Below are 16,277 nucleotides of genomic sequence, written 5' to 3' on the forward strand. Positions count from 1 at the left end.
ATTTCACCTTCCAAACCAATGACACAGAATATATACAGACACAGACGTGTGAAATGAAGATAAATATGTTTGAAAAGGAAAAAAACAAAACCTTGCAAATAAACGAAGCCAAAACCAAAGCAATAAAACCCAAACTCAAGCAACAGAGCTGGATACAGATGAGAGGTATCCTGTTGGGGAAACAATTTCAAGTAAGCTGAATTATTTTCTGAGTGATACATATTCACCCATCATTTAATGGTTGAAAATTGAAAGTATTTTCTTTCTATTTCATTATTATTGGTAACATAGACACATCTTCAGAGAAAGAACAGATGCAAAGAGAGTGTTGATTTTAATCAGCATTTAAGTGCTTGCTTTTGGTTATAACTTCATGTCAACACTGGGCAGAAGCTAGCTAGAGCTTCTGTACTTGTATTGGCTTTTTCAAAGTCTCACTTTCAAATGTCTGCTTGTAACAGAAAGTAGAGGCTAATATTTAACTCAGATTTCTTTCCCTACTCTAGCTGCCAGACATCAAACAGAACCTTTAATGCTGATATCAGACTTGTTTCTGAGATTTCCGAATTGATTGCAGACCTCCAAAACAGTTTTTTGGACTGATTACCTCTGCAGAAACAAAAGCATCTCCAGTTTTACAGTTTTTCATTTGCAATGTTTTCAATGATAAGCAAGCCTAAAAATAAGAAATAAAAACAGTGAATCAATTTTGATGAAAAGGGAGGTTACACCATTGTTTATTAAATATAAAACAAATGGCAAAATAAAGTCAGACTATAATTAGGTATTTTCATGGACACTTGTATAGTGCCCAGCTATAAAGTGGTTTTGTATTAGATTTTACTTTCGTTGTTACCTTTAGTAATTCATTCTAGTATCTTGTATTCTAGTAACTTGTTAGCATATAATAGTAAGTTAATTGAATAATATCTTCATCAATAACCTTTTCAAACCCAGGGAAGAAAATACCGAGACTAGAAAGGAAAGGCTGAAATGGAAGGCAATATGGTAAAAAAGAAATTTGAGATATGGGAAAAAACCCATATATATTTGCAAATACATTTGGAAAATTGCAGCATACATCAAATTTCCAGAAATAAAAAAATAAACAAAAGGGCAACTGTCTGCTTTGGAAAGTACATTGCTGTTCATATGGTCTTTCTCTATAAAAGATTTTAAAGTTGCACAGTATTTTGTACTGTTCCTCATTGAGAAAAAAGGCAAAATGTTTTAAAATCTTGTGGAATTTCTAACGTGAGTGCTGCATTGCTCATCAAAACATTGTTTTCATTGTTTTTGATTTCACAACAGTAAGATTTCATTCAATTCTTCAGTTCTGTAGGCCATACACCTTCTGAACTGTGGATTTCTATTGTTAGAGTGGACTTCTCTGTAGGATAAATAAGGACAATTTGTGATACTTACTTTCTTCTTGGCACAAAAAAAAAAAAAAAAAAAAAAAAAAAAAAAAAAAAAAAAAAACACCCAAAAAAACACAAAAAAAAAAAAAAAAAAAAAAAAACACAAAAAAACAAAAAAAAAAAAAGAAAACCCAACAAAGAAAACCCTGATATGTTCAAAATAACAGAATTTATTTATTTATTTGTCACTGGTATCAGTTTTTTAGCTCATACACATACACAGTGCACCAAATCTAAATCTGCCCAGACCTCACTGCTTCAGAGAACATAATTTTGAAGAGCTACACTCACACTTAAATTGCATCTTAGCACATTACTGTAGAAATGAAGAGTGCTCAATCACCTCCATAAACTCATACTCCAACTGTAGAGTGAACACCTCTCTCAGCACTTTTCTAAACATAGTTTCACTTGGATCAACAAAATCAAAAGCATATTGTGACTAAGAATAATTTATTTCTATCTCAGATATGATTATCCTTGTAAGAAAAACAAAATTAAAAGAAAAAAAGAAAAGGGAAAAAAGAGGCAAAAAACCAAAGAGAGTGAAAATCTCTATGCAAGGAAGCTTTCTGTCAGGCCACAGCATTTTTATGAGCTATTGACTGTCCACTGATTTTTCAGGTGAAAGTTGTTAAGCCTGAGTGCCTTGGGCCAACTAAATTTCAACAAATTCTCTAAAAAATGTTCATACTTCTATTTAGAGGTAATGGGTCAAACATGACTTACTTATTTTCTTCATGAATATGAGCATTATGCCTATGCATTGAATTAGAGGACACATTTTTCCCTATCAGAAAATTTTCTAAAGTACCATGGACAGAGACAGTATTTGCCAGTATTTAAATTTTCAGTGCTCAATAAATAATTATATTAAAAATTCTTATAACTTTAAAAATATTTTATCTTTTAATTTATATTTTATCTAAACACTGTACTTGTAGGCAGCACTATGTACTGTATCATTACCATATAATAGGCAGTATATTCTCTCTCTGTGCATAAATAGATAAGGACGGAGACATATTCAGCAACACAAAACCCCACATGATTAACTGTCAAGATTCATTACCTACTGCTGATAAAGTCCAGCCTTCAAGAGAGGTTTCACTTCTCCTTTTCTGCACATTTTTAAACAAGCAAACAGGTCTTCACAACTGACAGTGGTCAAAAAAGCAAAACCACAATAAGCTTTCAGTGCAGGAAGAATGTGCATGGTCAGAACATAAAATAAAAATGAGTTATCTTTTTCAGAAAATTCCTAATTTTTTTTTTTTTTTTTTTTTTTTTTTTTTTTTTTTTTTTTTTTTTTTTTTTTTTTTTTGCTAACAGTTTGCATGAGCTACCAGAATAAGTCTTTTGTTCATCATCTGTGATAAGCACTTGTGCACCAGGCCTTTGGATGTATTTACATGATTTCTAAGCAATTCTAAAATATTTTGAAATTATAAATTTCTGATTTCTTTCTGGAAGTATTAGAAATTATGTTGATGAAGGAGTTCCAAATGTTCTTAAACATTGCTAAACCCAAGTGCAGAGAAAATATGACCTAACTAGAAAAGCTTATTGAATCTCAGAGAGTGTAACTGTAAAGCTCCCATGAGTTGAGACATGGAGACAATGCATAAGATTGTTGTTGTTCAGTCTAATTTTAGGCAGAATCACTTTGCTTATCTCAGGAGATAAAAGCCTGAACATAATCTTTCTATAAGAAAATCTTTGCCATCGCATGAACTACCTGTCTCACTCATCCTTTTCCCTTATTTGAAATTTAAAATAATTTTACATTTTTTCTGAGTTCCTTTTTTGATCTGCTCACTTATAATCACAACTTCTATAGTCCTTTTTAGATAAAGTGACTTCCGTACCTTTTAACTCTTGATTTCAAATTACTTCTTACTTGCACTGATTTGGCAAAAGTTGGTCTCAGGATTTATGTTCCAAAAGAGGGAGCAAATAGCCTGTTCTGAGTTTTACTGGAACAGAGCTAATTTTCTTCACAGTATGGGGCTATATTTTGGACTTGTGCTGAAAACAGTCTTGGTAAGACATAGATGTTTTAACTGGGGCAGTGATTGTGTAGGGTGGAGCCTCTTCTGCTTCTCAAACCATCCCACCGGCAAGTAGGCTAGGGAGGCACAGAAAGTTGTGAGGAGATGCAGCTGGGACAGCTGACTCCAGTGACCAAAGGGACATCCCACACTGCGTGGAATCATGCTCAGTAAAGAAAAAAGGGGAAAGAACAAGGAAGGGGGCGGGGTGGGAAGGATGTTCAAAGTTATTCCATTTGTCTTCCAAAGTAATCATGATGCATGATGGAGCCTGACTTTCCTGGAGATGGCTGCACACCTGCCTGCCCATAGGAAGTGGTGAATGAATTCCTTGTTTGCTTTGCTTTCACTATTAAATTGATTGCATCTCAGCCTATGTGTTCTTATACTTTTACTCTTTCTATTCTTTCCTGTGTCCCACCAAAGGAGTGTGAACAAGCAGTTGTGTGGTACTTAATTAGGGATTAAACCATTGCAAGAACATTCAACAAGATTCTCAAGCACATAAAGGATGCATATGTGAAGTACTGAAAAATTCCTCAGAATTTCTACTCTGACGGGCTGATACTATAGCAAGAACATTGCAGTAAAATTCATCCCCCTCCAAAATAAACTCCAACTCCCAAACAGAAGGTACTATTGGAAAACATTATTCTAAAATGAAAAATATAACCTTGGAACATTTAAAGCCCCATTACAGAGAGCAACATGCACTAAGAAGGTCTTTACTACACCTAATATATTTGCAAGCACAGCTTCTAAGCTGAGTGTCTGGCATAAATTTTAATAAGTAACTTGTTGCTGTGAGTAACTGTGCTTTTAGAGCATTTTCTTTATATTCATGAAGAGAATTCCTTGGTACTCTGGGCTTAGTACACTTCAAATTGTTTGCTAGCACTAATATAGTTATGAGAGCAAATATGTTTCTTTTACAAATCTATATTGATATCTTTATTTTTGCTTGTCCATTCTCTAGGACTGTCCTTGAGAATTTCATAGAAGAATAAGATTATTGGTAGAAAATTAGTCTTTCTTTGCATTAACTGAAATATGTAGCTGAACATGACTTTACTACAATAAATCTCATCTGTTTGCTGAAGTGATCATAATTTTATCCTGTTTTCAGTGGAAGGGAAGCCTGCCTTTTAAAATAAATAGTGTTATGAAATTTCCAAAATCACCTTGATTTATATGAGACAACGCATGTGCTTAAGTGAATTAGGCATCATCTATACATGGCATCTTCCAGACACCTATTGAGGTGGGAGCAACTTCACCTGAATTTGTATCAAGCCCCTGGTTAGCGAGGTGTTCTTTTGACCAAGAAAATTTTATATTTCCACTAAGTTTATAAAGAAAAGATGTTTCCCAGGAAGCATGAAAACAAAAAAAAAAAAACAACTCTGTTCTTCTCACATCTTGGACAATTATGTTTTTATTTCTGTAGTTAATGGCAGTTAGCAAACTGATGTTGTTTTCAGGACAGTTTTAGAATTTTAAATTTTGCTGGTTTACATACACATTTTTTCATTTGTGTTTTCATCCATCTCTTTCTTCAGTGGAAGGAAACATTCATGTCATTACTGGACCCTTCTCAACTTTCACTTATGTTTGTGGTCCTGTCCTGGACTTTAAAGAATGTAGTTAGAACATACTTGGAGACATGGGCTTTTAAAAGTTTCTGTTATTTCCTAGGAAAATTCTCTAATAACTATGCTATTTTATAAAAGTTAAGAATCACACTTCTCTAACAGTGCCTAAAAATTAAGAGAGACTTAAAACATTTTTATGAGGAAATCAATTATGTCAGTTTATGTTAGAAGTTATTTATTAGCACCTAATACAGGCTGATCCACAAAACAGAGAAAAAAAATTAATAGAATTGTATTTTTGTATCTCAGTGCTGTATAAAACTGATGTGAACATCAAACATTTTAGTATTGTTCAGGCTGTGGCTGTTCTGAGCATGTTTCTGAAGCAGTATCAGATGCTCTCATAAAAAGAACTCAACTATGATAAACAAGATAGTATAAAATTGTACTGAAATAAAGAGTTTGTGGGGTCAGAGTTTGAATATCAAGTACTTGAATAATTTCTCAATCTCACTTTAAGCACTAAAAATCATTACAAATTGCAGAAACTACCTTGGTCCAACCATGGTTCATAATTTAGTTACTTAAATTCTTCCTGTCTTTTGAAGGTCCTTAAATTGGACTTTTTAGTTACAGTTGCACTTCTGGTCTTCTAATTGGGGCATATTGTCTGAAACAAGGAATGAAGATCTACTTTAATTATATTTAAAGGATTATAAAAATTCAGTTTCTTTTTCCATAGTAAATGCACTGAGAACCTAATTAAAATGAAAATAATCTGTTTTCAGGATAAAATAGAGAATGTCTTGTGAATCAAAAACATCATTTAGTTAAAATGCAGATTACAAGAGCATGATTTTAAAGATATCATGCTTTTCATTTCTAAAGACCAAAGGTAGAGATTAGATCATATTAAATTGCATAAAAATATTACAGTGTTCAGTGCTTTCTCCTGTGTTCAGTCTTTTAATCTGCTCTTAGCCTTAAAGATAGTAATAATGAGAAATGTGATAATCATAAAACTTACTGTTTAAAAATTATACCTTCCTATTCAGTGCACTACTTCTGGGATTATATCTACTCATTTTAATGACAAAAATAAGCTTTTAGTGCTTTTTACTTTTTTTAGCACTGAAAAGTTAGAAAAGAGAAATTTAATATTGTTCTATAATGGTTATAATAAAAATTGTAAACTGAATTTTAGTCATAAGATTTGCTTTACCAGTTGCTGTACTCCCATCAAAAATAGACAGAAACTGTAAAGTTGACTAAATTGTTTTGATAAAACTAAAGCTAATCAGGGACCTTATTTTTGTTAAAATGCAGCTCATGAAATACCAAGTATCTTCAGATTCTTCCAAATCTGCTCCACATATATCATAGAAGATTATTTTTCACAACACTGTATACTTTAACAATATAATGTAAAATCTTTCATAGTTTGAAGATGAAGTGACAGTCAGCAAAAAACCCACGCTGTATAGAAGGCTACTAAATAATGTTAAGAAAAAAAATTAATAAAACAGCTTTCATCTGGTACATTTTGCACTTGAATCCAAAAGCTTATGAAAACTTAAAGAACCCTCTTCCTCTCCAATAAAATGTGTCATTGGCCATGAAAGAAGGAAAAAATAACGAGTAAAAAACTGTATCTTTAGCCAGGATGAAAGAACCTAGTATTATGTCACATAATTTCCTTTTCAGATGGGGCTCTATATAGGTAGTGATTATTTTTTAAAATGTTCTGGAATATATGCAAAATTAACCAGTTTCATGTAAAAATATTACATTGGTCAGCATTAGTCTTGTTCTGCATCATGAGGAATTCAGCTAGGGGTATTTTACCTCTATAAGCATAAGCCTGTAAGTTTACTATGAAAATAGCCAGTTACTTATCTATATTACTTATACTTGCTGAATTTAATGTAAATATAGTACTGAAAAACCTTAATTTCTTATTATTCAGAAAGATTTCAAAAGCTTTTATTATCTGTATCTATCTATCTATCTATCTATCTATCTATCTATCTATCTATCTATCTATCTATCTCTATTATCTATCTCTGTATCATCTGTATGCATACCATCTATATTTATCTGTCTCTTGTGTATTTCTCACAATGTTATCTGAGTGCTCAAAAGCATTTAAAATGGTGCCAGGTTAACGTGTTTGTGTCTTGTGTCACGGTAGTGGTCTTTATTCACCAATCTTAGTCATCAAGAATGTTTCTGTTGTGATATATCTACAGGTTCCTATCCTTCACTTAATCAGAGAGATGCTATTAAGCCAATCAAGGAGGAGTGATGGCAAACCTGTTTTCAAAGAGACATGTTCATAGAGAAGATTTGATGGAGAAAGACTGAAGTAAAAAACCCAAACAGAAACAACAACAACAACAACACACACAAATAACAACAAAAAAAACCAACAAAAAAGTATAAACCTTGGGGAGCTCCAAGAAAGAGATGGAGTACAAAAACTATGTACAAGACATTCTTTGAAAAGTGAAGCCAATGAAGATGAAGACCCTGAGCATCTGGGAAGAGAAAATTCTGAAGTGAATCAGCAAAGTAGCAGAAAAGTTACTTATTTTAATATAAGCAGTCAAATTTTGCTTTCCTTTTTTTTTCCCTCATCCATACTTTATCAAATAAATGTCTATACATTTGTCTATATATTGTTATATATAGATATCACATGAATTCATATTCTTATACAGGTGTATCTATGCATTCTATGTATATATGCAGTATAATCGTTCCCTCCCATCACCAAGGGAGTCTAAAAGTAAGATCCTCTGGCATTTTGACCCTCCTCTGTTTCTTTTGTCTGTATAGGGTTGTAGAAGCTTCATGAACTTGAAGAGAGATGTTACTGCTGGGCTATGGGGATGAAATGTCTTTCACTGTGAAGGCAGCTCCAAAAGCTCTCTCACAAGCTCCTGGGCAGTGCACAGCAAACCTATAAACCCCAAAATTCCCAAAGGAGTGTGATTTTTGCTTTACAGGTATATAAGTCTTTTCATATATGCCTTTGGAAAACAAATTTATTTGTCTAGGAAGGAGAAAACTGACTGTTCTTTATGACTTGTTAGACCTTTAAAACAAAAATATTTCCACCTTAACAAGTGAAAAAGTGGTGAAGTATTAACTGTATACCAAAAGAAAGACTGTCACTAACAAAACCATTCCTCCTGACCTTAATTTTCCTTTTCATGCAGATCACCCAGTGCTATCATGGCCCAATTATGCTTCACTTCTAAGATCTGACAGAATTACAGCACTTGATGACAAGATTACTCTCTGTATTTTTTTTCTCTAATTAGAATGTATCAAAGTATCCAGAGTCCTTTTGATTTCATACTTTGACTGATGATAAGTCTGTATTTATCTCTTACGTACCTTACTGAGCATCTGCACTTCTTAGCCAGGATGTCAGGTTTCTGTTACCACAAGGTTAGTAGCTTCTCCTACAATGCTGATTGACTGCTATCCCTCATGTCCTCATTCACAATGAGTGATTTGACTGAACACACTTACACAACTCCACTTGCCTTCAGAAGTTGAACAAAATGGCATTATATTTTGTTCAAAGATTGTAGACCACTTTCTTCAGGTATGACTGGAGAGCAATCTTTTATTTTTGTGTTGTATCTATGAAAGAAAGGATGAAATAGCACAAATCCTCAATTCAAATTTTCATTAACAGAGCAGAGGTATCTTCTGATAATTTACCTTTTTTAGCCAGATGGAAATAAAAAAATAAAGTCAATCATTCTCCCTCAGCTTCTTGATTTTGCATATACTTGGAAATATCAAACAGGAATGTTAAGAACAACATGGTCCTGATATCAAATACAAAACACTCAATATTTATAAAGGATAGGGTCAAAAACAAAACTAATTTTAAGTAAATCTTATTTTGCCTGTCCATCTGCCAAAATAATTGCAACTGAGTCAGTCCAAAATCACTCATTTACTTTCTTCTGTAAGACTGACCTTCTGTTGACAAAGGAATAAGAAAAAGAATGTAGATGGCCAGTGGAAGCAAGGCTGGGCAATTTGGGAGGACTATGGAGATGCTGCTCACCATTGTGGGGAGAAATTTTGTGTGGCCAAAGCTGTTAGATTTGAAGCGGGCTCAGTACCAAGGAAGACAACAAAAAGGGCTTTTAAAAGTGTCATAATAGCAAAAGGCAGACCAGAAATAACCTTGGTGATTGGCCCCATTCTGTGACTTGATGAGATGGCCACCTCACAAACAGGGACATAGACAAAGCAGAGATGTTTAATGCTTTCTTCACCTCAGTCTTCAATACTAGTGATAGCCCTAGTCTCAGTTAACCCTGAACTTCTGTGTGATTTTCTGCTCCAGTTTAAGTTTATGAGACCTAATGAGAGTCATCCCAGAGTACTCAAAAACCTGGTTGAAGTCATTGGAAGAGCTCTCTCAATGAGTTTTCAATGGTCTGGAGGATGTGAAGAGGTTCCAGTGACTGGAAACTGGTTTATGTACCAATTTTAAAGAGGGGCAGGAGGGTTGATCCTGGTAACTCCAGGCCTGTCAGTTTCATTTCAGTGACTTATAAAATCACTGAGAATATTATTCTTGGTGATACTGAAAAACAGTGCAATCACAGACAGAACAGGTTCATGGGGAAACATTCCTGCCAATAAACTTCATTTCTTCTTATGACAATGTCACCCATTTAGTTGATCAAAGGAAGACAGTTACTGTAAGTTTTTTGGCTTTCCTTCTGAATAAAATTTTCAACATACAAAGGGAAAAACATATCATGAGACGGCTTCTATTGGTCTTCACTTTAGGGCCAGCACTCTTCAATGCTCCATGAATGAGTCGAATGCAGGACCCAAAGATATACTAAGTTTGTCAATGACAATAAGTTGGAAGAAACTCTAGACTCCCTGGAAAGCAGATAGGCTCCTCTACAGGGTACATGAACAAATTGGAAGGCTGAGCAATCAAGAAGTGCTGGATTCTGCACCTGGGATGGGGCAAACCTGGATGTCAGCACAGAGTTGGGTGTGAGAACCTGATGAGCAACACTGCAAGAGGGAGAGATCTGTGGGTCCTGGTCATTGACAAGTTGAATGTGAGTCAGCAGTGTCCTGGCAGCCAGGAGGGCCAACTGTGCACTGGGGTGCATCAGACTCTCATGTTGGCCTGTTGAGGGAGGTGTTGTCCCATTCTACTCTCCCTGGTGCAGCCACATCCAAAGTGTTGTGTGCATATTTGGATGCTGCAATGTGAGAAAGGTACAAAGCTACTGGAGAATGTACAAAGGAGGGCTATGAAGATGGTGCAAAGTTAGAGGAGATGCTATAGGAGGAGTGGCTGAGGTTCAGTCTGGAGAAGACTGAGGAGAGAACACATTGCAGTCTATAATTTCTTCATAAGGGGAAGTGGAGGGGCAGAAACTGGTCTCTTCATTCTGGTGAGCAGTGACAGAACCCAAAGGAATGGCCTGAGGTTGTGTCTAGGGAGGTTTAAGTTGGACATTTGGAGGAGGTTTCCTCACACAGAAGGTGTTTGGACACTGGAACAGGTACCCCAGGGAAGTAGTCACAACACCAAACCTGAAGGAGTTCAAGAAGCTTTTGGACAATACTCCCAGATACAGGATGTGACTCTTAAGGTTGTCCTTTGTAAGTCCAGGAGTTAACTACAGTGATTCTTGTGGTTCCCTACCAACTCTAAATATTCTATGACTCTTTGATTGCAAATGTAATGTTTTATTTCTTTTTTATATCCTTTAACTTCTTTCTTTAACTTTTATTTTGATTCATAAAATACAGTTCAGGAAAGATTAAAAGTTCAACACTGAATATGAAAGGACAGCTCATTTCAAGATACATTTCAAAATATGTTGTGCAGTGTATGACTGACATTGAAAAATGTCTAATTTTAATGAATAGAGGGAAAAACTATGACAGTTTTCAAAACGGAATTTACTACTCTCTGCTGCACCACAATGAAGAAGGTAGATAAGGCCATTTAAAAGTAGCTATTAGAATCATCTGGCACCCATAAATTTTGAGCTCTTCATTGAGTTTAAGCCTAAGCAGGCATACAGGAACTAAAAATTAATTAAGGTTACCCATCACACACAAAAAACCTAACTATTAAAACCCACCACTGTACTCACCATTAATTTGTGAGCACAGAGTAAAACACAGTTTACTGGTTTTGTTTATTTATAAAATTCTGTGGAGGATGAGTAATTTCAAAAATACTAGCGAATTAAAAAAATTAGTTAGGGAATTATAAAGAGAGGAAGAAAGATTCTGTGGAATTATAGTCCAGAGAACAAAATTGCTATACCTAGAAAAATAGAACCAAGATCTCTTTCTGTAAATAGCTTTTAAATAATAATAATAAAAAAGATATTCACTAAAATCAATAGGGGTATCTAAAATAATTCAGGTCCCAATAATCTACCTTCATTTTACAATGCCATAATATGATGGATTTTTTTAGACATGGAAAATGCCATTTATCTTGACTTTAATTTGGTTTTTGTCACTGCTTTAGATACATTGGATGTTTAAAGAACAAGCTGGACAAACATCAATCAGCAGTGAGACAAGTACAGATCATTCTAGTTTGGACATGGGCCCTTCCTCTGAAGCCACTTTCAAGTCTGTGATTTTAAGTAATGTTGGCTTCCCATATTATTTGATATTTACTTTTACTCCACTAGATTCTCACATTATTTATTCATTAACATGTGCATTTGAACATCATTACTTCAGCTCTGAAATCCTGATACTTAAAGTCCATGTAAAGACAAAAGTAAATGTTTTAAATGGTCTTTTAGTTGCTGAGCCATAACAATCAGGATATTCAGAGTTGGGGTTCTTCTTGTTTTATTTTGGGGTTTTTTCTTTTTTTTTTTTTCTTTAAATTTGCATTTAAAATATTATATCTTGATATAGGACTTTAAAAACACCTACATCAAACGGGGTACATGAAATTAGGAAGAAATATTCTTACACATTAATGAAACATCAAGCAAATATGCTGCATTGATAACATCCAAGTTTCATGCTCTTATGAAAAAGGGACAGGACTTCAAAAATTCAGCCATATGTTTAAAACAGAAATCTAAAGTTGTGAAGGAAAGGAAAATGAGAAATCAGACAGCTGGCTTGTCAATTAACATTCATGTCAAAGACAGAATTCTATGATTTTTCATACAAAATATAAGTTACTTGAAAAAACTTGTGGAAGGAGTTTAACTCTTTTGGGGGCAGTGATAAATTTATTGTTTTTCCATGCATAGGAAGACTTAGAAACTATTCAATTACTCATTTTGACCTTTAGTTACAGGAAGAATTTTTGCTCAAGGAGATGAAATACCTCCTCTTTTGAATGTTTTTTGCTCCTGAGGAGAGCATGGTAGTTAAAACACATAGTGATGCTTGCAAAAATTTGCTTTTAAAACTGATTTGCTTTTCCAATAACTCTTTTTATGTTGAAAAGCACTTTCTTATTTATATCTGTTATGTGTTACACCTGTAGTTACTACAAACAATGAAAAAGGACTTCTCCATGTCCTGCCTATGTGTCTTACCTTCTTCAAAGAACATTTTAAATACAGGCCTTTAGAGCCTTTCAGGAATGTTCGCCTTGTCAGACTGACTTTCATTGTTTAGTTACTACAGAATGACAGATTATGCATATGTTTTCTCATTACTAGGACATAATCATCACTGAATACCTGCAAGGACTATGACTTTAAATGAGGTAAAAGTAGAGAAAACTAGTCTGTTTTGTGTTTATTGGGACTGACAATCTGAATGATATTACAAGTTGCATATACTGTACTGCCCAGACTAACAGGACAAAAATCTATGCACAATGGTCTTAAACTAAAGTGAAAAGGACATTCCTGAAATACATTTTGGACATTTAAAAGACAGTTCTGCTACTGCCAAACTCATATTTTAATTGAGATTGATGTTAAACGAAGGGCTATTCAAAGGGAAAATCCTCCTGGCCTTGATCTGAACACTCTACCTATGAAAACATGGAGAAATCCTAGTGTCCTTGCCCAACAGTACAAGCTTCACACTGGCAGGGTAGCTCAGACTAGCAGCACACAACCCTGCCAGGTTGTTTTGGGAGAGGGCTGAAGGGCTGCAGCAGCCAGTGCCTTCTGGATGGGATACACTGCTTTCCAGCAGAGACATAGCTGTGGTGATTGGCTCAAAACTGAGGGGAGGCAGGCACTGGCATTCCAGCAGGCAGTGTCATGAGCTGCCTTTGAGACTAAGAGCCAACATGTCTCTGCTGTCCTCCAACCTGAGTGTAGGAAGAGTACTGGCTCAAGATGCTTGCTGAGCCAAGAATAAAGATTTTGGCCAATAAGTAATATAACTTTTTCTCTCCACATTGGTCCAAGTGAAAATCATCATGTAGTCTTTCAGGGAGGAAACAAACAAACAACAAAACCCCAAAAACCCCAGAAAATAAGTGCTTCATTTGTGTCTTGAAAGTTTTTTTTTCTTTGTATTTTATTTTTCTAAGAATAATTTTAAAGAATATGAATGTAAAGCTGGCTGAACCTTGCCATTTACTGATAGTCCAATGCAGATTCTTACTTTTTTAGTCAGCTTTTTCGCTGCACAATTTTGTTAGTGCACAGATATTTAAAAGTGTCTGTTCTTTCCTCTTGCAATGTTGGGCTATTTGAAACCAAAGCCTCCACATAAATAGGAGCTTGTAACAGAACATGAACTAATGAGCACTAAACTTGCATGTCACTTCTAGAATGTGAAGAAACACAAAGAAGCTAAAATCATTTTCACTGAAAGTTAAAAATTGCTATTCTCCCATGTCTGTTCCTAAATAGCTAGTCACTGGCTGAGCAGAAAAGGCTGGAGTATTGAATGTGATTCAAGACAGTTTATGACTTCTGAAGAGCTGGCACTTTTAGCACAGCAAGAATTATTTCAGCTGTATGTCAAAAAAAAGTTTAAGAGGGGAAAAAAAAAAAACCAGAAACAAACACCAAATAAAAACTGTCAGTAAAATAAAAACCAGATAGCTAGGGATTACCTAGATTTCAAGTTGCTAAGTGTCTGCAGCAAGCCTGCACAAAAAGTAAATAACAATAAATTTCAAAATCTGATATTCACAAAATTAATTCCTAACCAAATAAAAATAAAGAAATAAGTCTGATCGTTTCACAGATCAGTATGGATTGTTTTTGTGTGTGATTGTTTTTTAGCAGAAAAGAATATAAGCACTACAGGGCATAAATCAGAATGTTAATTCAGCTTTTTCCACTGGATTATAATTTTCTCGTCCTCAGCTTTTTGCTAGTGGCTGTTTTTTAGGTGCAGAAATAGTAGAAGTCTTCCAAACTCTTGGAAGTATGATCACTCACCCTAATATTTGAAATGGAAATAACTGACACACTAATTTTTGTAAAGTTTCCTACAGATTAAATGACAGGAAAAGAAAAGTTCTTTGTAAAGACAAAGGATGAAAAATAAATATAAAATAATTTTGTAATCCATTTGTTGGATAAAAAATAGAACTCTGCAGTAGTAAATCGGTTTTTTCTTTAAATCTCAGGTAAAAGATTTGGAAGGCATTATTTGATATCTCAAAATAGTTGAGAAAATGTGATTGAACTCAGCAAATGCCATTAGCATGGAGAATGCCTTTTGTGATAGAGCAGTAGATCAATGAAAGCCTAAATCAGAATTCAGCAAAAAAACTCCAAAATTAATGAATTTTAATCAAAATATTTTGCAAATGTGGTACTGGAAACATTTTGGAGAATGACACAGATACTGGAAACCTTGTAGATAAATATACAGAAACTTCCTAAAATTATATTCATACTAAGCTTTGTCACTAAAGCAACTGCACCTATTTGTTGTATGTTAAAAATCAATACAACCGCAGCCAACATAAATATATATTTTTAAGGATAAACTTGGCTGCACAAACAGATTATAAACATCCTAATATGATCAAAATTTCATGTCTGTCCTTGTATTTTCATTATTTGTCACAGCTGCAAATCCCCAGAAATACTGCTATTAGTGCTTGCTACCCATGTTAAATTGAGCCTTCCTAAACTGGAACCAGGCTGAAATACAAATTATGAGTGACCACTTACAAGCTATTTAATTTTTTTTGTAATCCAAAGGGAAAGTTTCTAGAAATTCTCTCTGGGCTGGGGTAATGCTCATCAATCACTAGATGAGATTGAGCGATTTCCCGAATTGATAAATTTTCTGGAAAGCAGATTTCAAATATGCAATGCTTAGATTTGGCCCAATCAATCCATAAAATCCCTCTTCAAGTTCAGGCATCCATGGTAGTTAAAGTCGGTTCCCAGTCTATCACCCCCTTTCTCTACATATGCCTATCCATTTAGGCATGCATGTCTTGCTTTTAATTCTATAGGAGAGATTCTAGGATTTTTTCTCATCTTCATGCATCCAAAAACAACTTGTCCTCCAAGACAACTTGTCCTTTTGAAAAGGGACTGAAAACTGACAGCACATAACTGATCAAACCTGCTGTCTTTTAATTAGCTTGCTGCTCAAATGAGCTTAACTGCAGCTTTTAGTAAACTAAACAAGTGCCTCTAATTCCAGATTAAGGTTTGGCTCTGTACAGAGAGGAATAACAAAGAATAAAAGTTGTTTAAAAAATGCAGAGACACACAAAATCAACAAAGAAAACTGTTCACACTGCATCCATTAATATGTGCAGAGTACACATTGTGTACACACAGATACTCTTTGAAGTTGACTTGGCATGTTTCCTTAAATTTTGTCTTGTTTCCACTGTCTTGGTAAAGGAAAACTCAAACAGTGTTTTGTTCTTTTTTTGTTTGTATCTCTGCTAAAGCAAATTTGGAGAGCAAAAACCTCATTGGAGTCCCACAGGTGCTAATAAGGCCTTCTAGAACTCTATTCTGAATCATTTTTATTCAGTTCTGATATTTTACACTGCTTAAATGAAAAGTTAGACAACAAAAGCATTAATAGCATGCATCTTAAAGCATGAGGGAAATAATGTCAGGTAAACAATCCTTTAGTATACATAAAAGAAGATTAAAAGGTTTGGAGATGAGTTATGCAAAATATTTAAAAGGAATTGTTTAAATTAAAGATGGAAAATAAAAGAATTGCATTCTCTATAGAATGCAAAGCTTTCTCTTTTT

The 16,277-nt window shown here is 34.4% G+C and overlaps 1 long non-coding RNA gene across 1 annotated transcript in view; it reads left to right on the forward strand.

Moving 5' to 3' along the window:
• Window positions 1–1,446: 1,446 nt before the first annotated feature.
• LOC306800593 overlaps window positions 1,447–16,277 on the forward strand; it is a 126,919-nt gene continuing 112,088 nt past the window's right edge. The window contains exon 1 of the long non-coding RNA XR_013773868.1: window positions 1,447–1,574. This is a non-coding gene — a long non-coding RNA (uncharacterized lncRNA). The remainder of the gene's footprint in view (window positions 1,575–16,277) is intronic.

The sequence above is a fragment of the Erithacus rubecula genome, assembly GCF_903797595.1.
Source record: "Erithacus rubecula genome assembly, chromosome: 3".
NCBI lineage: Eukaryota > Metazoa > Chordata > Aves > Passeriformes > Muscicapidae > Erithacus > Erithacus rubecula.